Below are 25,132 nucleotides of genomic sequence, written 5' to 3'. Positions count from 1 at the left end.
TTATTTGAAAAATGTAAAGAAAAATATTATGGAATATGTACTCTCAAGGAAAGAGGAAGACACAAATTGTTTATTATGAGATATTTTCATTCCATAATCTGGATGGGTGGAAGAAGCAAGAATAGAATGATAGCAAGATGAGAAGATATGCAAGGTTATTCAATAACCATAGGAAGACCCCAACACAGTAGAAAAATATACATGAGAAATATTTTATTTTATTTAATTAATTTATTTTTTTAATTAATTAATTAATTAATTTAGTTTTTATTTTATTTTATTTTTATTTTATTTTATTTATTTATTTATTTATTTATTTTTATTTTTATTTTTATTTTATTTATTTATTTTTATTTAATTTCTTATTTTTTTTTATGGTATCAAGATCACTTATACTTAAGAATTCTCAACTCAAAGGAAAGGTCCTTTTGGAATTACACACTTCTCCTATAAGAGGACATTTAGGGTTTTTGAAGACATACCATAGGATGAAGAAAGATTTTTTTTGGGAATTTCTTAAAGTAGATGTGAAACTTTTTGTGGAAAAAAGTGTGGTATGCCAACAAAATAATGGAGAGACTATCAAGACCCCATAGATCCTTCAACCATTAGCTATACCAAGCCAACATTGGGAAAATGTTTCAATGGATTTTATTACAGGTTTACCTAAATATAAAGGAAGGAGTGTCATTATAGTAGTGGTAGATAGAATTAAAAAGTATGTCCACCTTTTCTCTCTTTATTATCTTTTTAAAGAAAGTATTCTGGCATAAGCATTCATGGAAATAGTCAAAAATATACATGGAATATCAAATATTGTTATAAGTGACGAAGATCCAATTTTCACTGGAAATTTTTGGATTGAAATATTTTTTGTATGAGTATTGAATTGTCTCATAACTTATCCTACCATCCTCAAAATTATGGGAAAACTAAGATTGTGAATAAATTTGTATAAGAATATCTACATTGCTTTTCATCTGATAAGTAGACACAATGGTTCAAATGGATTCCCTTAGAAGAATGGTGGTATAATACAACATTCCATACTTCATAAAAAATGTCACCATTTATGTCATTTTATGGATATCATCCTCCACCTATCACATCACATCTGATCCTTGAAAGGGATTATAAAGGCTCAAGTGGTAGATGACCACATGTAACACCAACATGAAGTTCTTAAACTATTGAAGGACAACTTGGTTATGACACAAAATAAGATGAAACAACAAGCAGATCGACATCGAAGTGTAAGGAAATTTGAAGTGGGGGATTGGGTATTTTTGAGAATACAACCATATAAATAAATGTCCCCCAAGCAACAAATAAGGGCAATAAATTATCTCCAAGGTATTATGGATCTTATAAGGTGTTTCATAAGATTTGAAGTAAAGCTTACAAATTGGAGTTTCCTCCATATTCATGTGTACATCAATCTTATATGTTTCTTGTTTAAAGAAGGTAATCGGTGACAAGATCCCAATCCAAACTATTCTACTAGAGATTAATGAAGAAAGGAAAATAATACTAGAACTAGAAACAAATTTGGAAACAATGACTAAGCAACTAAGAGATTGAGCAATTACTGAGTACCTCATCAAAAGATGAGTTGTTCATGCAGAAACACCCACATATAATCAAGTGATGAGGACAAAAATTCTTTGGGTGGGGGGGCATATTAAGCCCTATATAAGCTCCATGTTAACCCAAAAAACCCTATTAAGCCCTAGATATTAATTGATTAGTTTTAAGTTGTTATATTGATATGTAGGTTAGAACCCTTCATAGTCCCATTTTATTATAATTGTACCATTTGTTTCCTATATATACACTAAAGAGACATAGTCTTAGGATCATCCAATATTGTCTTGTACATTGTATTATTTGTAAAATGAGATTTCCCTACGAAATAGGACTATAAGTATTGGTTTCTTATAATTTTTAAGGCACAAGGATAATAACAATGACTTCTTGACACTGGTGTAACATAGCACTTGAATTTTCAGAAATATTTCTTTGAAGAATTAAATGACAATGTAGATGACTTAGTAAAATTTGTAGATGATTGTAGTCTCAAACCTTTAGGAATTGGTTTAATGAGGCTTAAATTGTCTAGATTTTTGGATTTTCTATTGCATGATGCTCTTTACCTATTTAAATTGTGGAGAAAATTTCTTGTCTCTTGTGCACATTTTCTAACAAGGCCATTCCACTCACTTATTAAATAGAAAGGTTGAAGTAAGGAGATATTTGATAATAAGTTTGTCATGATAGGAAGGGAGGATGAGAAACAATTGAAGTCAAAAGGGACATTTGTACATGGATAGAATCTAGCATACCTTTCTCATCATGATGAATGCACATGCTGATGTATTTTCATGTCACACTTAAAATGGAGTGATTTTGATATAGAATTATTTTAGTTATTCCTAATATTATTCATGAAATGGAAACAATGATGGTTTCTCCTTTGAATAGAGAGATAAAAAGAAAAGACATCTGAAAGAAAGAAGTTGCTCATATTTAACTTTTAATTATAGCCCTATTTCTTAGCTTCATCCAACATTTTTCAGAATCAAAAAAGAAGATCATATGCTAGAGATATCACTATTTTTCCCCATATATCTCCATTATTTCCCATTTTTTCATTTCATTTATCTATTTTCCATTTTCATGACTAATTATTATTTTAGGAGGAATTACCTTACCTCCTCTTCTCCCTTTCCACTTAGTCATTTTCCAAGCTATGTGGAAGTATTCCCCCATCTTGTATCCCTCGTGCACACTCCTTTCTTAATACACCCATACCTAACTATTATCAAGGATGTGTGTAAGGTTTTACATACCACATCCCCCACACAACCCTAACTTCTGCACACCATTACCTCTACTCAACCCTAACTTCCACACTAACCTTTTCCTTCGCACATATCTCATATTCCATGTTTTATTACTTAGTTATTTTACCTTATTTTCTTTTCCCCATACACCTTTTATTTATCATTCAATTTTACCCTCATTTACTTTTACTTTTCACACCTATCTTATTTCCCAGTTTGTCACACCTCACTTTCGTATTATTAATATTTTTCATATCACTTCTATCCTAATTATTTTTGGCATATCTCCTTATGAAACATTGAATCCAGTTGGAAATATCATGGAGTGGCATTGGGAAGGCAATAATTGGACATATATGATTGGGCAATGAGAAGGTAGCCAAAAAGTACATCATGTGTGAGCTACTTAAGGTCTCGTGACTCTTTATACTTCACACACAAGTCATATGATGAGGATTCCATTAATTTATAAATGATTATTTATATTCTCCTCTAATACATGTGGGATGAGTAGGTTAGAGATATAAATAAAAAAAATAAAATTATGTTGATCATTTCAATGGTTGTCGAGTCATTTCGTGTAGATCAACAGTGGTTGAGTCATGAACTTTTGAAAGCCATAAATTGAGTTATGGGTGTCTAGTTTAGCAAATGGGAGATCATTGGAAAGGTAAAATAATGAAGAACACATTAGGAGTTCCCTTCAAGGATAAAATTATATATATCATCATGAAAAATCAAAAGAATAGCCATAATCAATCTCAGGTATCTCACCAAATTATTTTAAAATAATTTACGAAAATGGTAACTCTGGAATACCTTAAGCAGGACCCATCTTGGAGAAAAAATTCTTAACTGTGTATTTGTAAAAATGGACTTTTACTCAATTAAAACAAAATGGAAAAACCTAACCATAAAGAAACTATGAAGACAAAGAGAATATTATTAAGAAAATGCCAAACACATTGGGATAGAGGATGAGGGATGAAGAGGTTCTTCTATTTTAGCTCTTGAGATTTTATTGCTAAAGTTTTCTTCGTTGGAATTTTGTTGAAGGCAAGTTTTTCCTTTCAAAGGCTTTTGTCAATCTACCAACTTAACTTTCCCTTTCATATTTTCTTCTAATATTTCTTTGCAATGAATTATTCTATCTGTGTTGAGCAATAACATTAATCTAGGACTGGTTATGTTTTCTCCATTCTTTTGAAAACTTTCGTGACAAGGGAATAAGATCCCTAGCTTGTAAAAAGAAACTTTAGTTTAGTTTAGTTTAGTCTTAGACATTGTTAAACTTGTCACATTTTGATTTTATTGAAAGAACTATTTGAATGTTAACTTTCTTATGAATTTATATGGTGATGGACTCTTGTGTGCATTGTCCTTCTACAATTTTATGGGTGTTCTCTATTTTTTTGAGCAATTCCCTTTCTTTGTTCTAGGTCTTTAATCATCCAACTTCATGAATTATATTATATATTTGTAAAGACAATCCTTGACTATAATTTGTTCTTATTCTTCCAATATAACTTTTATCTTATGGTCCACCAAAGTCTAGACTATTATTTTAACTCTCATAGAGAGTTATTTACGGGAGGGAATATCATTTGTTTTTTCTAGACTTTTTCTTTTAGAAAAGCAGTGAAATCTCTTGAATGTCCATCGATTCTCTTATGATCTTAGAATGCATGAAATTATTTTTAAGTTCTTTGACAATTTGGATGATCACTTTACTTTATGTCTTTTTATTTTTATTTTATTTATTTATTTAATTTATTTTTTCAGTTATACCTTCTCATAAATGTATGAATGATGTGTACCTTGAAATGAATCAGTTAGTTAATATTTATTTATGTTCTTTGATGACTTTCCCATATTCACTCTACTTTCAACTTGTAAGGTCATAATTGATACCAGAATTACATTATTTAAAAGAAGGGAAACATATTTTTTGAATGCAAAGCCAATAAATGAAATTTCTTCACACACACACACACACACACACACACACACACACTTACATTACTTAAAAGAAGGGAAACATATTTTTTGAATGCAGAGCCAATAAATGAAATTTCTTCACACACATACACACACACATTATTCATGTGCTTATAAAGAAAATATGCTATATGAGAGTCTTGTTGGAGTTTTTTATTTAGCACTTTTCCATTGCATTCATAAAAAAGAATATATGATAATCTTCCACACATTGAAAGAGGAGTACCACCTCTATAAAAACAAGGAAAGTATTTCTTGTTATCCAAAAGATTTACTCTCAATGTTGGTCTCTTTTCCTTTCTACAGAAAACTCCACTAGGGAATGGTTTAGTTTTAAGAAATATAATTTTCTTGAAAGACTAGAACTTGTCTGGTTCAAGTTCTAAAAGTTTAAAATGAAGAAATTTCTATTAAATGTAATTCAAGATTTTGTATTTGAAATTTTGGGCACAAGTTAGTTATTGCAATTCAAGATTAGCAAGTGTGGTTGGAGCAAGAAGATGAGTTGGTTATGCACATGGCTCCATTTGAAGTCTACTTATACTTAAGAGTAATCCTTTTCTTCAAGTAAGTCAAAGTAGGAATATTTTGTTTTCTTTTGTTATTTTAATGAAGTGTGCCTAATAAGCATTTTCTAGATCAAGATAATGGTTTGGGATGACTCCATAGCCCAATAGAGAAGGAAACTGGTAAGATTTTGGGTTCTCAGCAACCCTCAAGGGTCATTGTCCATAGTTGGATCCAAATTTTGATGTCACACATCAAATGGAGTGATTTCAAAACAACACGCTTTTATTCATTCATGATATTGTTCATGCAAGACTAATAAGTATGGTTTCTCCTTTGAATAGACAGAAGAAAAGAAAAGAAATTGGAAAGAAAGAAACTACTCATATTTATCATTTCATTTGATATCCCTATATGATAGTTTTTTCCAGCATTTTTTGTAATGCAAATAGAATACCATATGCCAAAGATATCACTATTTCTTCCCACATATCTCCATTATTTCCCCTTTTGTGATTTAATTTATATGTTTTCCATTTTCATGACTAAGTATTGTTTTATAAGGAATTACCTTACCTCTTATTCTCCCTTTCCACTTAGTCATTTTCCAAGTTGTGTGGAAGTATTTTCTCATTCCATATCCCTCCACACACTCATTTATCTACAAATCCATAATTATCCATTCTCAAGGATGTGTGGAAGGTTTTGCATATGACATCTTCTACACAACCCTAACTTCCACACTAACCTTTTCTTCTGCACACCTCTCATATTTCCTATTTTATTATTGTTGTCACTGCTACAACACCCTCCAAAACTTCACTACATTCAAATTTTGGAACCCACCAGATTATCATATCAAGTATCAATATGGTCATAAAGTGTCATTTCAAGTTATTCCACATGTTTCAAGTGCTCGTGATCATTCCTAATTGTCGTCACATTGTTTAGAACATCTCTAGTGTGTTTCATGGTTATAATACCTTTGTTGTTGTAAAATAACATTTTTGGTTGCAATTGCACACAATTTGTTTATTGTGCTTGGAGAGTGTTTGTAAATTGGAATTTTGATGTGTATATATCATTATTTGATCATGTCTAAGACTTATTGATAATTTGGTATGTGTCACACTTGATTTATGTTTAAACTCATTGCGTTTGCCCCTTGTTTTATCCTTCAGACTTATACAAATTTCATATGCACAAGTTATTGCACTATGGTTAGGAGAGAACATGGTGCACCCTTGAGGCTTAGTTAGGACCCCTTCCATGTTAAGGGTGCACCCTACACCCTCCAAGAGTGCATAGCACACTCCCAAGCATCTTCCTCTCCTTCCCTTTTTGAACTACGCCCTTAAAGCAAGCCTTCTTCCTTGTTGAGTGCATGGCGCATAAATTAGCAACATCATGGTCCTTTCAGCCTTTAAGCTTGCGCCCTACACCATTATTGGCTTCTCTTGAGTGTATACTACACTTGGGAAGGTCCAATCCTAACCCCTTCATCCTTTGGATTTATGTCTGATGCCCTCCTTAGCTCCCTTGAGTGCATTGTAGAATTACCCATTGTAGATCAACAGATTATGCAATATACTAAAGAAAAATACAAAATCTACTTCTACAAAAAACTTTGTGGAAGCTTAATTGAATATGAGCAAGATCAAATAGAACACATATAACTGAGAATGAGAAAGCAATCACAAATGAACACAGAAGAATACTCTGGGGAAAGCCTCAGCCTAAAACCCCGATCTTTGTAATATCATACAAGTGGAAATATGTTTAGATTACACAAAGCTTCAGCTCACAAGCCATCTAGCTCTTAGCATAATCGAACAACACAGCTCATAGACTGAATAGACACAACATATGCCTTTCCTCAGCTCTCCAAGCCTCCTATTTCCTTGCGCAGTTTCTCTTGGGGTCCAATGCTGCCACCTGTGTGAATTGGCCTCATCACACAACCATCAAAATCAAAAGTAATTGCGCAATCTCCAAGGAATGAATTCCTTCTGGATGCAAGAGATATTCTCCAAGGAATATTCCTACAACTAATAGTACATTGTGCCATCACCTGATCTCAACTGGGTCTCTGACTGAACTGACATGCATGAGTTATTTATGAGAGAATATTCAGTTATCTGAAGTACAACAGTTACATGCATGCATGCATTAACTAACTAAACTCACAATCAGTTCCAAAAACTGTTGGAACTAATCTAACTGGACTTAAATCAGATAACTGAGCTAACTAATTACAACTCATCCTAATCTCCTTAATCAAGGGTTAACTTCCTCAATCAGTGGAGAAACTGTTGCATGTCTTCACATAGACCTCATGTTTGATTTCCTACAACTAATTAACTCAAGATGAATTAATTAATTAATTTACAAAGAACTGCTAAGATCAAATTCGAATTTTACTTCTCAATTTTAGTTCAGGGACTAACTAAAATTGGAAGGTATCCCAAAATGCTATTTATAGCAGTGCTATTTTTAGCACTTCTATTTTTAGCATTTCTTGTTGCTATTTTCAACACCCTCTCAACAAGAAAGGGATTATCAGTAACCCCAATCCTGTCTCTATGGAACTTGAACTTGCATTTTGACAATGCCTTTGTCAAAATATCTGCATCCTGTTCCTCAGTCGAAACATACAACAACAACAACATGATCCTCTTGACCACACAGTCTCGAAGATGGTGATACCAGATATCAATGTTCTTGGACTTGTCATGAAAAACTGGATTCTCAGAGAGTTTGATACAACTTTGGTTGTCACAATAGATCACAGTTGGATCCATCCTTTGACCAAACAATCCCACTAGAATATTCCGCATCCAAATGGCCTCACATGCAACCTGAATGGCAGCCATGTATTCAGCCTTTGCTAAGCTAAGTGCAACTGCCCTCTGTTTCCTGCTGTACTAGGAAATTGTAGCTGAACCAAGGTTGAAGATTCGTCTAGAAGTGCTCTTTTGGTCTGATAGACTCCCTGCCCAATCTGCATTTGTGAAGCCCTGAAGCTTCACTCCCTTTGTCCGTCTATACCAAAATCCATACTGAGATGTGCCTCTGAGGTATCTCAACACATGCTTCGCTGCCTTCCAAAACAGCTTGGTAGGCTGAACCATATCTTGACTCAGCTGGTTCACTGTAAAGCATAAGTCTGGTCTTGTGTTCACCAGATACATAAGTGAACCCACAAGTTGTCGATAAACATTAGAAGTTACTACCTCACTTGAAGTAGCATCCTCCTTCCTCTAGTTCCCAGCTAGAGGAGTCTACATGGGCTTGCACTTCTCCATATGGAATCACCTGAGTATCTCATTGGCATACTTGCCTTGAGACACAAAAAATTCTCCATCCTTCTGCCACACTTCCATGCCTAGAAAGTAGTGCATAAGACCCATGTATTTCATTTCGAACTCTCTTGTAAGGTCCTCCTTGCAAGGTTTGATCAGATAATCATCACTTTTCGAAATCAGATCATTGACATAAAGAACAATGATCAATGGCTTCCCTTCTACCATGATGTGGTAAAGGTACACATCTGCTTCACTCTTGGTGAAGCCCAACTCAGTGAAATAGCTATCGATCTTGGTGTACCAAGCATGAGGTTCTTGCGTCAGCCCATACAGAGCCCTCTTGAGTCGGCACACATGCGACTCACGATTGAAGGTCTCGAAACCTTCTGGCTGCTCAATGTACACCTCCTCCTCAATCTTCCCATTGAGGAATGATGTCTTCACATCCATTTGATCCTCCAACCCATATGATCTGATAGTGCCAACATCGATCTAATCGATGAGTACCTTGCTACAGGAGAAAAATTCTCATCATAGTCAATCCCCTCAACCTGTGAGAAACCACGGGCAACAAAACTTGCCTTATGTTTCTCAACACTACCATCAGCTGCCTGCTTTACCTTGTAAAGCCATCTGGAACTCACCACTAACTTGTCTTTAGGTCTTGGGACAACATCCAAAACACAGTTCTGAATGATGGAGTCGTACTCCTCCACCATTGCATTAACCTAGACTGGTTGCTGCATTGCCTCCTCGAAAGAAGAAGGCTCAGACTCTACACACTCCCTAACCAGGGCCATGTAACCAGTGTACAACTCGGGCAACCTCCTCTATCTGCATTGAGAGGATGGTTGTCCCACATTCTCCCGCACATCCAACATCAACCTGTCAGCTTCCCTTGAGCATTTCTTCCCATCTCTAGAAGACTCAACATGACTGGACGTCTCCACTCTTGGATCCTCTGCATGTGTCTGCTCCGCATCAATTTGAGGCTCCTCCTCCTTAGGAACTGAAAGTTCCTCATCTGCATGCAACTTGAGCTCCCACTCAAGTGATACTCACATGGCTTTCTGCTCATCGAACTTCATATCTCTGCATACCACAGTCCTCTGACTGATAGGAAGGAACACCTGATATTTGTGGGGTGTATCCGTTACCCCACAAGTATTCCCAACTTAGCTATTAGATCTAGATTCTTTCGGGCATGTTTGGTCACATGGCAGTAAATTGATGATCCAAATATTCAGAAGTGACTGACATCTAGTCGCTTCCCAGAAAAGGCCTCCATAGGTGTCTTCATTCCCAGTATACGGAGCAGGCTTCTTTTCTGCAAGTATACTGTTGTATTGCATGCCTCAGCCCACAAATGCAGTGGTAGGCTTTGGTCATGCAACATCGCTCGAGCTACTCCCACAATTGATCTATTCTTCCTTTTGGCCACCCCATTCTATTGTGGGTTATGGGGTTCCATCAACTCCCGTTTAATTCCTTCTACGGCACAAAATTCCTTAAAATGTTCAGAGACATACTCTCCACCATTGTCGCTACGCAAGGCTTTTATTTTCTTTCCACATACTTTCTCTGCCAAGGCTTTAAACTCACAAAACCTTAAGAAGGTCTGACTATTTTTTTGCATAAAGTAGATCAAACATCTACGATAAAAATCATCAATAAAAATAACATAATACCTTTATTTAGCGGTGGAGCTTGTAGAGAATGGTCCACAAACATCTGAGTGAACTCGCTCCAGGATTTCTCCAGCTATACTGTCTCGATCCAGAAAGGAATATTTCACATACTTACCCAAGTTACAACCTTTGCATGTATCTGTCTTCTCCAGTTTTCCCTTCGGAAGTTCGGTATAAATCTGCTGCATGATCTTCAGGGCTCCATGGTGCAAGTGGCCCAATCTTCTATGCCATAGCTTGCCAACATCTTGGCTCTGCACCATCTCAGCTTTGGAACTCAATGAAACATAGTCGTCTACCTCCAGCTTGCAGAGATTCTTTACTTGAATCCCAATCCTTTTGGTCTGTCCAGTGCTGATATGCCTCAGGAATACCTTTCCTTTACTAAAGACTACATCTAGCCTTTATCTTCTAGCATAGCAATGGACACAAGATTATTCTTCAGACCTGGTACATACTTTACATCATTCAGGGTGAGGGGAGCTCCATGCTCCCTTTGAAACACAACCGTACCTTCACCTAAAACATGGTACTTTCCATCATCACCCATCTCGATCCCCATTTGAAGATCCTTCTCCTCCAAGGTACTGAAAATATTCTTGTCACCTGACATGTGGAATGAAGCTCCACTGTCCAGGTACCAAACCCATCCCACCATGAATGAAACAATGCTTGCAATAAGAGATAAATCCCACTCAAACTATGAGGCCAGTGCCTCACCATCAGATCTCTTCAAGGATCCCTTCTTGGATTTCTTCTATGGACAATTCGTAGCATAATGGCCCACTTCATGACAATGAAAGCATCGCACTTTCGATTTGTCAAACTTCTTCCCACCATGGGAAGAACTGGACTTGGAATGGGACGCCTTCCCTTTCCCTTTCCTTGCCTTACTCGCTAAGGCTAGATTTTCCTCATCATCTTGCTTTGATGAGGATCCATCTCTGGTGCTTCTTCTTATCTCCTCCTGCATCAGATCCGACCAAAGTCATTCCCAATCTAGAAGTTTTTCTCTTCCATTTATCGAGTCTTGGTAGCTATGCCAGCTCTTAGGAAGACCGAGGAGCGCAAGACTCACCATGTCATCATCGGCTGTCATGATCCCTACACTTCCAAGCTCATCCCTGCAGGTGGTGATCTTGTTCAGATATGTAGAGATCGTGTCGCCCTTTTCACACTTGATTTTTTGAAGCTTGTCTTTCAGCGCCAGCTTCCTCTGATCACTACTATTCTGATATAGATCTTTCAATGTTTTCCACATCAAAAATGGTGTCTCCTTCCCATGGAGACTCGAGACTATGTGGTCTCGAACTCCCTCCAGAAGGATTCTCCTTGCTCTAGCCACACATTTCTTCCATTCCACCAATTCTGTAGCATTAGCTGCTGCCGGCTTGGGGACTTCTTGATCAATGAAGTCCTTTAGACTGTTATCCTCTAATATTTCTTCCATGTGATCCTTCTAGGCTATATAATTCAAGCTGCCATCAAGGGCATACTCGAGTCTTAAACCGTTGAACGCCATTGGTGAAATTTAGATGTGATAAGAACTCGATTTCTATATTTAGGAACCTCAAACTTCGAACTTATCCCTTCTTGTATACAGTTCTCTCCTTATATCACTTTTTCTTTGATACCATGTATAAATTCCTACTGTAGATCAACAGATTATGCGATATACTAAAGCAAAATACAAGATCTACTTCTACAACAAACTTTGCGGAAGCTTAATCGAATATGAGCAAGATCAAATAGAACACATATAACTGAGAATGAGAAAGCAATCACACATGAAAACAGAAGAATACTCTGGGGAAAGCCTCAGCCTAAAACCCCGATCTTTGTAATATCATACAAGTGGAAATATGTTCAGATTACACAAAGATTTAGCTCACAATCCATCCAGCTCCCAGCATGATCGAACAATACAACTCATAGACTGAATAGACACAACATATGCCTTTCCTCATCCCTCCAAGCCTCCTATTTCCTTGCGCAGTTTCTCTTGGGGTCTAATGCTTCCACCTGTGTGAATTGGCCTCATCACATAACCATCAAACTCAAAAGTAACTACGCAATCTCCAAGGAGTGAATTCCTTTTGCATGAAAGAGATATCCTCCAAGGAATATTCCTACATCTGATAGTACAATGTCGCATCACCTGATCTCAACTGGGTCTCTGACTGAACTGACATGCATGAGTTATTTATGAGAGAATATTCAGTTATCTGAAATGCAGCAGTTACATGCATGCATGCATTAACTAACTGAACTCACAATCAGTTCCACAAACTGTTGGAGCTAATATAACTGGACTTAATTCAGATAACTGAGCTAACTAATTACAACTCAAAGTACAACTCATCCCGATCTCCTTAATCAAGGGATAACTTCCTCAATCAATGGAGAAACTGTTGCATGTCTTCACATAGACTTCATGTTTGATTTCCTACAACTAATTAACTCAAGATGAATTAATTAATTATTTTAGAAACAACTACTAAAATAAAATTCGAATTTTACTTCTCAATTTTAGTTTAGGGACTAACTAAAATTGGAAGGTATCCCGAAATGCTATTTATAGCGGTGCTATTTTTAGCACTTCTATTTTTAGCATTTATTGTTGCTATTTTCAACACGCATATCAAACTTCCAAGCCTCATTGGTGTTCCTTCACCCTTTAGATTTGTGCCTTGCACCCTCCCTTGAGCTTCCTCTCTCCAAGTTGAGCACACAACACATCCTTAAGCCTTGGAGTGTGCCCTGAACCTAAAAACTCCTTGTTATTCTTGAGCACAACGATATGTCGTCAACAAAATTTTTACATGAAACATGTTAGAATAGGATATTTTTTAGACTGATGTTTGCTTACCATGAGTGATCTTAGTTGCGGGTATTTCAGAACAACATGGAAAAAATGCATTAAGGGATATGACAAAGAGGATAGTCAAAGGAAGCATTCAATAACTAAGAACATGTGATGTGACAGAATGAAAAACATTGAAATATTGACAATTGAAGTTGCCCAAAATAATCCATATGATAAGAAACCCTTTGGAGAGTGAAGACATCAACAACATGGAATCCTCATGCAATATCAAAGATACAAGTGGAAGCATTGTCACCTATCAAGAAAGTCCATGTCATTAATCACTATGAGTCCAAGTCGTCAATATTAGTGACTTGTCATGTTCTCACCACATGATGATGTGGAAATAATGATGTAATGATGTTATTATTATTAAGAAAAAAGAGTGGAAGTACAAGAGTCATGTATGTTGAAAAATGCAACAAGAAATTCTCAATTTGATTTTTCCTTGATTAAAATAAGAAAAATATAAGTTCCACATCAACAAACATCTTGGATGGTGTTAACTTGTGCGACATGGCTTGTGTCACCCAGTTTACTTAGTAAATTCGAGTTGGAGGAGTTTGAGTTTAGTTCTGCATGTGTGATTGCTAATTTGTAGTAATCAAGGTTAGTTCTCTCAGGGTGTTTTTAGTTAATGTAGTTCCAACTATTGGAGGAACTAGTGGAAGGTCAGTTAAGCAGTGGGACTTCAGTCAAACTCAGTAATAATCTATTTAACTGATCAATCAACCCAAAATATCTAGTGCATGCAGAGAATTTGAGTTACCTAATTGAGGTGGAGATTCCAGGGTAGTGTAACATTAGTTGTAGACTAGTCTTGAGTGTACAGGGGTTGCATGCAGTCAAATGATAAACCTAGAGGAATTGTGTAGTTCAATTGATGGAATTTCCTAAATAATAGGGGCTAATTCCTCAAGGAACATATCAAGGAAATAGGACCTCAAGCTGAGGGAAAATTTTACTAAGTTTGGGTCATAGGCTTTCAGTGAGAAAATAGATAGGTTGTGCGCTTGCAGGGTGAGCTCAATTGAGTAAATAAATTGTAATTAATCTCTATTCATTTGATTAATGCAAGAAGAAATTGAGGTTTTTATCATATTTCTTTCCCCAGATAAAAATAATTGTTGCATGTGTGTTATTTCTTCTTGCATGTATGAGATTTGTGTTCTAAATTGTGAATTAATGTCCACAAAGCAGTAGTGTAGGCTTGTGTCTTGCGATTTTGATTAAAACTTCATGAGAAATTGAAAATATACAACCTGATTCCTACATGGTATCAGAGTTGCACTCACATTAGAGAAGGAAATTTGAATTTGTTTCTCAGATGTTTGAATTTGAAGATCAATGTAGTAGGATTTCTTCAAATATGAGAAGATGGCCTTCAATGGACTAAGGCTAGAGTATGCCTTGGAAGGCACTTCTAATTTTGTTGCATGGAAGGAATGCATGGAGGAAGTATTGGATGACCATGGGTTGCTAGAATACATCAAGACATATGTTGCAAAACCTCAAACATTTAATGCCTAGAGCCTTGCTCAGTGGAAGAAATATGTGGCCAAGGTGAGGAGAATCACTTTGGAGGGAGTATGGGATCATATTGTCTCAAATATCCATGGAAAAGAAACTTCGTTCGCGATGTGGAAAAAACTGACATAATTGTTTGAGAATAGTAGTGACCACGGGAAGTTGATGCTCAAGTACAAACTTTGAAGTATCAAGATGCAAATGAATGACACAATTCTGTAGTATCTGTTATGAAACCAACAAACAAAAAGATAGAAAAGATAGATCAATGCCTTAGAATTCGACCTCTTTGAGGGGGAAACCTCCTTTATGTTACACAAATGAAAAATTCTTGGATGATACAAATGACAAAACCTCCTTTCTATATATAGGAGCCTAAGGGGTCACAATATAACCAATTCGACCTAACAATAATAATATAAAGGCACAAAAATAACAATAGTGGGATTCTATGGGGCACAATAATAACAATAAGGGATACAATGACAATAGTAATGGGGGAATCGCTAGTATTATAGGGACCTAACATGCCCCTCTCCTTCAAAAAAGTGTTGTCCTCAACACTTGAGTAGTTCTGGATGCTTATGTATAAAATTCTCATCCTCCCATGTGAAATCTTCAATGGGTAAGTTCTTCCACTTGATGAGATACTCTGAAATTGATCGATTTCGTAGCTGTCGGGTTCTTTTGCTTTGACTGCTTCAGGTTCCAATATGATTTTTCCTTCATCATCAAGTTTTGGAAATATTGTTTGAATTGGAATCTTGTCACCTATAACCTTATTTAAGCATGAAACATGGAAAACTGGGTGCACTCGGGAAGCTACAGGAAGCTCCAATTTGTATGCCATAGTACCTATCTTTTGCAACACCTTGTATAGACCATTATACTTTGGTGATAATTTATTATCCTTCTTAGCTTGCTTGAGGGACAATTGTTTATATGGTTGTAGTTTTAGGAATACCCAATCACCTACATCAAAACTTCTTTCGATGCGATGTTGATTTGCCTGTTGTTTCATTCTATTCTGCGCCAAGGTGAGGTTATCCTTTAAGAGTTGGAGAACTTGTTGCTGATGCTCAATGTGATCTTCCACTGCTTGAACCGTATAATTTTCTCTTAAATATGATGTGATGGATGGTGGATGATATCCTTAAAGTGCCATAAATAGGGTCATTTTTGTTGCAATATGGAAGGAAGTATTATACCACCATTTAGCCAGAGGCAACCATTTGACCCATTGTGTCTATTTATTAGATACAAAGCAACGAAGATATCCTTCCAAACATTTGTTTACTATCTCAGTTTTCCCATCAGATTGAGTATGATAAGATGAGCTATGAGCTAACTGAGTACCAAGGCAAGAAAATAATTCTATCCAAAAAATTCCAGGGAAAATGGGATCTCTGTCGCTTACAATAATCTTTGGGTTTCCATGTAGCTTTTAAATTGTTTCCAAAAATGCAGTAGAAACTGTACTCGCTTTAAGTGGATGAGGTAATGCACAAAAGTGTGCATACTTGGTAAGTCTGTCAACTACAACCATGATATCACTCTTTCCTTCGAACATGGGTAAACCTGTGATAAAATCCATTGAAACCTCCTCCCAATGTTGGCCTGGAATCGATAAAGGTTGTAATAGTCCTGGGGTCTTAATTGTTTCAACTTTATTTTGTTGGAAAACCAAACATTCCACCACAAACTTTTAAATATCTGATTTAAGGCCATCCCAAAAAAAATCCTTCTTAACCCTGTGGTAGGTTTTTAGAAATCTCGAGTGCCCTCCTAAGGGAGAGGTGTGCAATTCATTTGAGTTGGGAATTCTTACACAGGTATAATTGATCCTTGTACCATAACGAATCATTTTTCCAGCTAAATGTATCAGATGTATTGGGATCTTGTTGTATCTTTTGAATGAGTGTCCACAATTCCTCGTCATTATTCCATTCATCCCTTGCTTCGTTTAACCAATCTGGTTGGATAATAGAAATGGTGCAAAGAAATGCTTCCACATCCTCATCCTTTCTTGAGAGTGCATCTGCCACAACATTTTTCTTCCCTTTCTTGTAGATGATTTCAAAGTCATAGCCCAACATCTTTGTGACCCATTTTTTCTACTCTTCTGAAGATAATCTTTGTTCTAAAAAGTATTTAAGACTATCATGATCTGTTTTTACCTTGAAGTGTCTTCCCATTAGGTAGGGTCGCCATTTCTTAAATGCATGTAGTATTGCCAACATTTCCTTCTCATAAATAGCTTTGTGTAAATACTTTCCTTTGATTGGATGACTTTCGAAAGCAATGGGTATTTCTTCTTGCATTAAAAAAACACCAATTCCATTTCCTAAGGAATCACATTCCAGAATAAAGGTTTTTGTGAATTTTGGTGTAGCTAAGACTGGTGCTTGGCACATTGCCTCATTAAGATGTTCAAAGGCCTTTGTTGCTTCTGGAGTCCATGAGAATGCATCTTTCTTCAATAATGTTGTTAGAGGTGCTATTATTCTCCCATAATTCTTAACAAACTTGTGATAATACCCTGTCAACCCGAGAAATCCTCGTAGATGCTTTATGGATTTGGGGATTTTCCATTCCTTAATGGTTTTATTTTTTCTAGGGTCTACCTTAACACCTTCATGAGATACAATATGACCCAGATATTCCACCTCTTCTACTCCAAAAAATATTTGGAGATTTTTACATATATTTGTTTCTCCTCCAATAGTTTGAGCACCATGTGAACATGTTGGACATGATCCTTCCAAGACTTGCTATAGATTAGTATATCATCAAAAAATAATAACACAAATTTTCTAAGGAAGGGTTTTAAAATGGAATTCATCAAACCTTGAAACGTAGAAGGTGCATTAGTAAGCCCAAAAGGCATGACCAAAAATTCATAATGACCCTCATGAGTTCTAAATGTTGTTTCTGGAATGTCTTTAGTCTTCATTATGATTTGATGACATCCTGAATGAAGATCCAACTTGGTGAAGTAAATTGATCCATGCAATTCATGCAATAATTCATCAATGATAGGAATGGGAAATTTATCTTTAATAGTGAGCTTTTTCATCTCCCTATAATCTGGACACATGCGCCATCATCCATCCTTGTGAACCAATACTACTGGAGTAGAGAAAGAACTTTGACTAGGTTGAATTATACTAGCCTCTAGCATTTCTGCAACCATATGTTCAATTTCACTCTTTTTGACATAGGGATATCTGTAAGGCCTGATATTTGGAGGAACACTCGTGGAATCAAATTGATAGCATGATCATGATCACGAATAGGTGGGAGGCCTTTGGGAGTCTCAACTACCTTGGAATGATTGTCCAAGAATTTTTTGAGATCTGGAGAAATAGATGGTTTCGATGTGGGAACCTCTAGTGGACATAATTGTGCAATTATGCCTCGTTGTTATTTCTTTAGAAGCTTTTTCATTCCGTTAGAGCTGATTATCTTTCCTGGTTTTCATGCAATACCCCTTAATTCAACTTCCTTTCCTTCTGCAGAGAATTTCATGAAAATTTCTTGAAAATTAAAAGCTATTGTACCCAAGGATTGTAGCCATTGGACTCCTAGTACAACATCAGCACCACCCATTGGAATGTAAATCATTGGGCTATTCAATACATATTCTCCCATGGATAGCTTGATATTATGGCACTTTACTGAGCAATTTATGGTTCCTCCACTTGCAACCATCACTTGACACTTTGGTGCTGGATATAGGAAGCAATTCAATTCCTTGGCTATCTTACAATGAATAAAATTATGGGTACTTCTCGAATCAATCAACACTATTACCTTTTTCTTCTTGATATGCCCTTCTATCTTGATAGTTTGAGGAGTGGTAATTCCAGCCAATGCATTACAAGATATGGTCAGATTCATTTCTTCTTTTTCTAGGGTTTGTTCCTAGTGTATATCCTCTTCTTTTGATGTTTCTTGTTCCTTTTCTTCCTCATCTTCACAATCGATGTAAAATAATTTCTTCTCGGCACACTTATGACCTTTAGTGTATTTGCTATCACAACTGTAACAAATCCCTTTTCCTCTTTTTTCTTCCAATTGTTGTGGTGTCAACCTTGTATGTTGTGGATGGCTAGGGGCAACAACACTTCCATATTTATGATTGTGAGTGGTAGGCTTCCTTGTTGCCATAATTTTGCTTTCCATTTTTCTTGCCAACTTGAATGCCTTCTCCAATGAATCTGGTTCCCAAAGGCAAACCTCATGTTGGATGTTATCTTTTGAAGTCCCTATGAGCACATCAACCATATGATCCTTTGGAATATATTTTACCCTTATATTCAATTTTTGGAAGTCCTCAATGTGCTCCATCATTGAACCCTTTTGTTTGAGCTTTATCAATTTGATTAAAAAAAGTGTTGCTTTTTGTATCCTCATAATGTGCTATCATTTCATCCATAAAAATAGCCCAAGTGACAATTTGTTTACGAAATAAAAGCCATCAATACCATACAAACTGATTTGGTTCCAAATATAAAGTTGCAATGCATACCTTTTGTGTGTTTTGCACATTATGGAGATCGAAAAATTGCTCCATCTGTAGTATCCATGTTTCGGGATCCTTGCCATTAAACTTCCTCATATCGATATTTGGAACATGGTGGTTCTTCGATCCAATGTTAGAGTCTATGAAATCATGATTAACATTTATTTTGTTCTCATCATGAGTTTCCTTTACTACCCTTTTGCCATTAGTAAGCATTTCTTGTAGAAACTTTGTCAAATTTGTCTTCAAATCTAGCTTCAAATCATCCATCCTAGCTTCCAAACCGTCCATATTAGCTTCCACGCCGTCCATCTTAGTTTCCACGCCATTCATCTTAGCTTCTACGCCTTTCTTTAAACTATCCATCTTAACTTCCACGCCTTTGTTTAAACCATCCATTTTAGCTTCCATGCCATACATCTTAGCTTCTACGTCTTTCTTTAAACCATTAATATTAGATTCTGTTACCTTTTGTGTGAGTGACATTTGTTGTACTTGGTCTCATCATTTTGATATATCATGTTGCATTTCTTCCTCTTCTTCATGAGTCATGATAGAGTTTTCAGGTTGCTTACTAGGTGTTTCCCTTTTATTTCTTCGGGGCATCAATTATCGATAATAATGCTTCACTATGCCCTTTGAATTCCTTCAAACTATTTTTTCAAACCAAGCTTATGAAAAAATTAAAAAAAAACTACACACCTTTTTTTTCACTTTGTAGGAGCTTGATATTGAATCTGATGTATTTTTGTAATTTTGGATCTCCAAGGTTTGAAATTTCTTCTTGCAGCAACCCTCTGCGTAAATTTATAACTCCTCAAGTCTGATCAGGATTGGATTCCCCAATGAAGAGTTATGTCAACTCTCCCATGATGACCTAAGTATAGACTTGTTTAGTAGAGCAAACTTGTACGACGTGCCGCGAGTCACTGTTTCAACCTTAGGTTCTGTAGGTTTTAACCCCATACAGAATTTACTTGCACACGAATTTTTAAACACATAAATCAACAATGCGAGAGAATAACACATAAAACACATATACACAGAGATTTTCCCCTGGATCCAAAAACTGGGACTACCAGCTTTATTTTTCATTATGTTCCTTTCAATGTTACAATACATATTTATACATGCAGAAGCATCCAATACCATGGAACGAAAACCATTGTGTCCAAAACCATGGACCTAAAACCATAGGTAGGTTCGCCCAACCTAATTAGGGTCCAATTTTTTTTTTCCCGGGGTGCTTCCCTGGACCCCGTAGAGGGGGGCCACCTGCCCCCTTCAAACCCCGGACAGGGGGGGCTACCGCTCCCCCGTGACCCCCCCTGCATAATCGGCCCAACGAAGGGGGGGATCTGCCCCCCCTGTGACCCCCCTTCTGCACAATCGGCCCAACGAAGGGGGGGCTCCGCCCCCCCTCTAACCCCCTCGGTTCACTATGTAGGTTAGTCATGGAAAGAATATAACAAAACCCAACATTCTCCCACTTGTTGTTTTCTTTCCATAGGGGGCCACAGGAGAGCTTAGTCATTTTTCCACCCTTGAAATGCCCATTGTTTCTCTACACCAAGAGAACTTCTCAGAGCTCACAGATTTTGTTAATGCATCTGCAGTATTCTTCAAAGTGTCCACCTTTACCAGCAACACCTTTTTGTCTTCTATCATTTTCCTCACAAAGTGATATTGAACATCAATGTGCTTTGTATTTGAATGGTAAGCAGGGTTCTTTGCCAAGAAAATTGCACTTTGGCTGTCACAGTCTATCCTTATAGCTCCCTGTATTAACCCCATACTTGAACACAATATCTGCAACCAAATTACTTCCTTGATTGCATGAGTGGCTACCATGTATTCTGCCTTTGTAGTTGATAGTGCCACTACAGATTGTTTCTTACTCATCCAACGGACTACACCTCCAAATAGGTTAAACACATACCCACTTGTAGATCTTCTCTGATCCAGATCTCCAGCCTAGTCTGCATCAACAAAGCCATGAATATCCAACACTCTATCCAATATTGGTCTTCCTTGGTAGCATAAACAATAATCACTAGTGCCACGAAAATACCTAAAAATCCGCTTCACTGTTGTCCAATGCTCCTTTCCTGGTTTTGACATAAACCTACTCAATACTCCCACTGCATGTGCAATGTCTGGTCTAGTACATACCATTGGATACATCAGGCTACCGACTCACTTGCATATGGAACATGGGACATGTCCTCTTCCTCTTCTTGTGTCTTGGGACACTGTTCAGTAGATAACTTTACACCTACAGGAATAGGAACCTTCATCGGTTTACTATCCTGCATATTAAACCTCTGCAATATTGTCTTGACATACTTCCTCTGGTTTAACCCGAGCTTCCTCTTTGCACAATCTCTTTTAATTTCCATGCCCAAAATATAGTTTGCAGCACCAGGATCTTTCATGTAGAATTTTGAGGACAATTGGGTCTTCAAATCCTGGATAATTTCTTTGTCATTTCCAACCAGCAAAATATCATCCACATACAAGACTAGATAAATAACATGGTCACCAATTAATTTAAAATGCACAAAGTGATATGCTTTTCTTCTGGTGAAGCCAAGTCCTCGTATAAATGTATCAAATTTCTGATACCACATCCTTGGTGACTGTTTTAACCCATACAAAGACTTCTTCAACTTGCATACCAGTTCTTTCTTACCCTTCACCGCAAAGCCTTCAGGTTGCTTCATGTAGATCTCCACTTCCAGATCCCCGTGAAGAAATGCTGTCTTCACATCCATCTATTCTACCTCAAAATCAAAAGCAGTAACAACAGATAAAAGTAATCTAATAGAAGTTACCTTTGCAACAGGAGAAAAAATATCACCAAAATCAATTCCCAACACTTGGGAATAACCTTTTGCTACCAACCAAGCTTTGTATTTCTCCACCTTTCCTTCTGCATTTGTCTTCCTCTTGAACACCCATTTGCTGCCAATGGGTTTCCTTCCAGCTGGAAATTCCACTAGATCCCAAGCCTCATTTTTGTGCAAAGATGCCATTTCATCAACCATGGCCTCTTTCTATAGTTTTCCATCCTCTGAATCTACTGCTTCCTTCATAGTTCTGGGATCATCATCAGTAATAGATAAAGAAAATTTTTAATAGAAAGCAGATGGACTATACCTTTCTGGCTGTCTTCTTTCTCGAACTGACCTTCTTACACTCAGAGTTTTTGGCTCTTCATCTTCTGATTCCTCCTCTACTATAGAGTCTGATTCTTCCTCCTTTAGTTCAAACTCTATCTTCTCAGGTTCCTTTGGTTGGACTTCATGTTTAATAACATATTTCACCTCTCTGAACACCACATCTCGGCTGAACACAACCTTCCTTGTTGCTAGGTTCCAAAGATTATAACCCTTTAAACCATCTTTATACCCAATAAAGATGCACTTTTTATATTTACTATCCAACTTGGTTTGTTTCTCTTTTGGAGCATGTACATATGCATCACATCCAAATACCCTCAGATGTGAAAGAGAGGGTTTCTTACCAGTCCATACCTCTTGTGGAGTCTTATCCTCCAACGCTGATGAAGGTGATCTATTGACCAGGTAACATGATGTCTCCACTGCCTCTGCCTAAAATTCCTATCCTAACCCGGCACCACTGAGCATGCTTCTTGCCCTTTCCATCAACGTCTTGTTCATTCTTTCTGCAACTCCATTTTGTTGAGGTGTATATGGAATAGTCTTCTGCCATGCTATACCACACTTCTTATAGAATTCTTCAAATTCCTTACTCCAAAACTCTCCACCGTTATCTGCCCTCAACACCTTTATCTTCTTCTCTGTTTGGTTTTCCATCAGAACCTTAAATTCTTTAAACCTGTTAAAGACTTCAGATTTCTTCTTAAGGAAATATATCCATGTATTCCTTGAGAAGTCATCTATAAATGATACATAGTACATAGACTTACCTAGTGATGGAACCTTCACAGGTCGAAACACATCATTGTGCACAAGCTCTAATATTTGTTTCGCCCTCTTACCACCAGAGGGGAAACTAACCCAATTCTGCTTCCCATATACACAATTTTCATAGAAATCACAATCTAGAGAGCTATTACTCATACCTTCTACCATACCTTTACCATGAAGTATTCGAAGGCCCTTCTCTCCAATATGTCCAGGCCTTTGATGCCACAACATGGTCTTCTCTCCAGAGACCACTAGATTCTTAGCTCCACTTTCAGGAACCACAGAACCATTGCATCCATCAACAACAATGTTGCCTTGCAGCTTGTACAGAGTTCCAGTCTGAACTCCCTGCATCAATACGAGTGCTCCCTGAACCATATTGCAGGTATCCTTCTCAAACATTATTTTTACACCTGCATCATCTAACTTGCTTATTGAAATCAGATTTTGGCCAATGCAGGAATATGCAGAATACTCGGAAGTGTTCTAACCCTTCCACCTTGCAACTTCAACTTTAATTTTCCGTGAACAATGATTCTAGCCTTCCTGTCATCCCCCAAGAAGACATCACCACCATCATATTTCTCATACTCACAGAACCACTCTCTATGGGGAGTGAAGTGAAAGGATGCACCTGAGTCAGTCAACCATGCCTCATGATCTACATGTGTACTTGAAGAAGCCAAGTACACATCCCCACCTTCATCTGAGGTGGTTTTCACCTCTACAGAAGGAGCATAATCAGATCCCTTTCCTTTATTAGGAGCTTTAGATTTACAGTCCCTTTTGTAGTGTATTTCCTTTCCGCATTTCCAACACACCACCTTTACAGGCTTTCCTGGAGATTTAGATCTCCCTCTAGATTTATATATCCCACTCGATGAATTATTTTTGTTTCTGTTCTGGGACCGTCCTTGTACAGACAAGGCATCACCATTTTGGCTCTCCATATTTTTCTGTCTCATCTCTTCCTTCAGTAAGGAAGAGACTATTTCATTAAACTGCAAGGCAGTTGCATTGCTACCTATTGCAATAACCAGACTATGCCACGAATCTGGTAGAGAACACAACAAATTAATGCACTTATCATCATCTGAAATTTTGATATCAACAGATGCTAACAGACTTACCAGAGTATTAAATGTGTTTAGATGCTCTGTCACCGAGTCTCCATCTTTCATTCTCAGGTTATATAGCTTTTTCTGCAGGAACAGTTTATTCACCAGAGACTTAGATTGGTACAAAGTCCCTAACTTCTCCCATAAAGCCTTCGCCATAGCTTCCCTTGATACATTAGGCAATACTGAATCTGAGACACATAATCGTATTTTGCTCTTTGCCTTCTAATACAATTTCTTCCATTCTTCATCGGATACTCCCGTTGGTTTAGTACCCAGATCTACTACGATCCACTAATCTTTATCCACCAACAGATCCTCCATCTTGAGTTTCCACAACTCAAAACTCTAACCATTAAATTTCTCGATATCTATCTTTCAATTGCTTGCCATCTTCTTTCACCACCAGAATCGATCTCGTAGATCTCCCACTGAATAGGGTCTACCACAGGCCCGAGCGAAACCCCTCAGCAACAAAGGCATCCCCTTGAAGCCAAAACAACTCTGATACCAAATGTAGGTTTTAACCCCGCACAAAAATTACCTACATATGAATTTTTAAACACAAAAATCAACAATGCGAGAGCATAACACATAAAACACATATACACAGAGATTTTCCCTTGGATCCCAAAACCAGGACTACCAGCTTGATTTTTCATTATGTTCCTTTCAATGTTACAATACATATTTATACATGGCAAAGCATCCAATACCATGGACCAAAAATCATTGCATCCAAAACCATGGACCAAAAACCATAGGTAGGTTCGCCCAACCTAATATAGGGTCCAAACAAAAT

This window comes from Pinus tabuliformis, chromosome 9 (genome assembly GCF_031772625.1).
Source record: "Pinus tabuliformis cultivar Carrire ecotype Pingquan chromosome 9, CPIR1, whole genome shotgun sequence".
In the NCBI taxonomy this organism is placed as follows: domain Eukaryota; kingdom Viridiplantae; phylum Streptophyta; class Pinopsida; order Pinales; family Pinaceae; genus Pinus; species Pinus tabuliformis.
Note: the sequence above shows the minus strand (reverse complement) of the source record.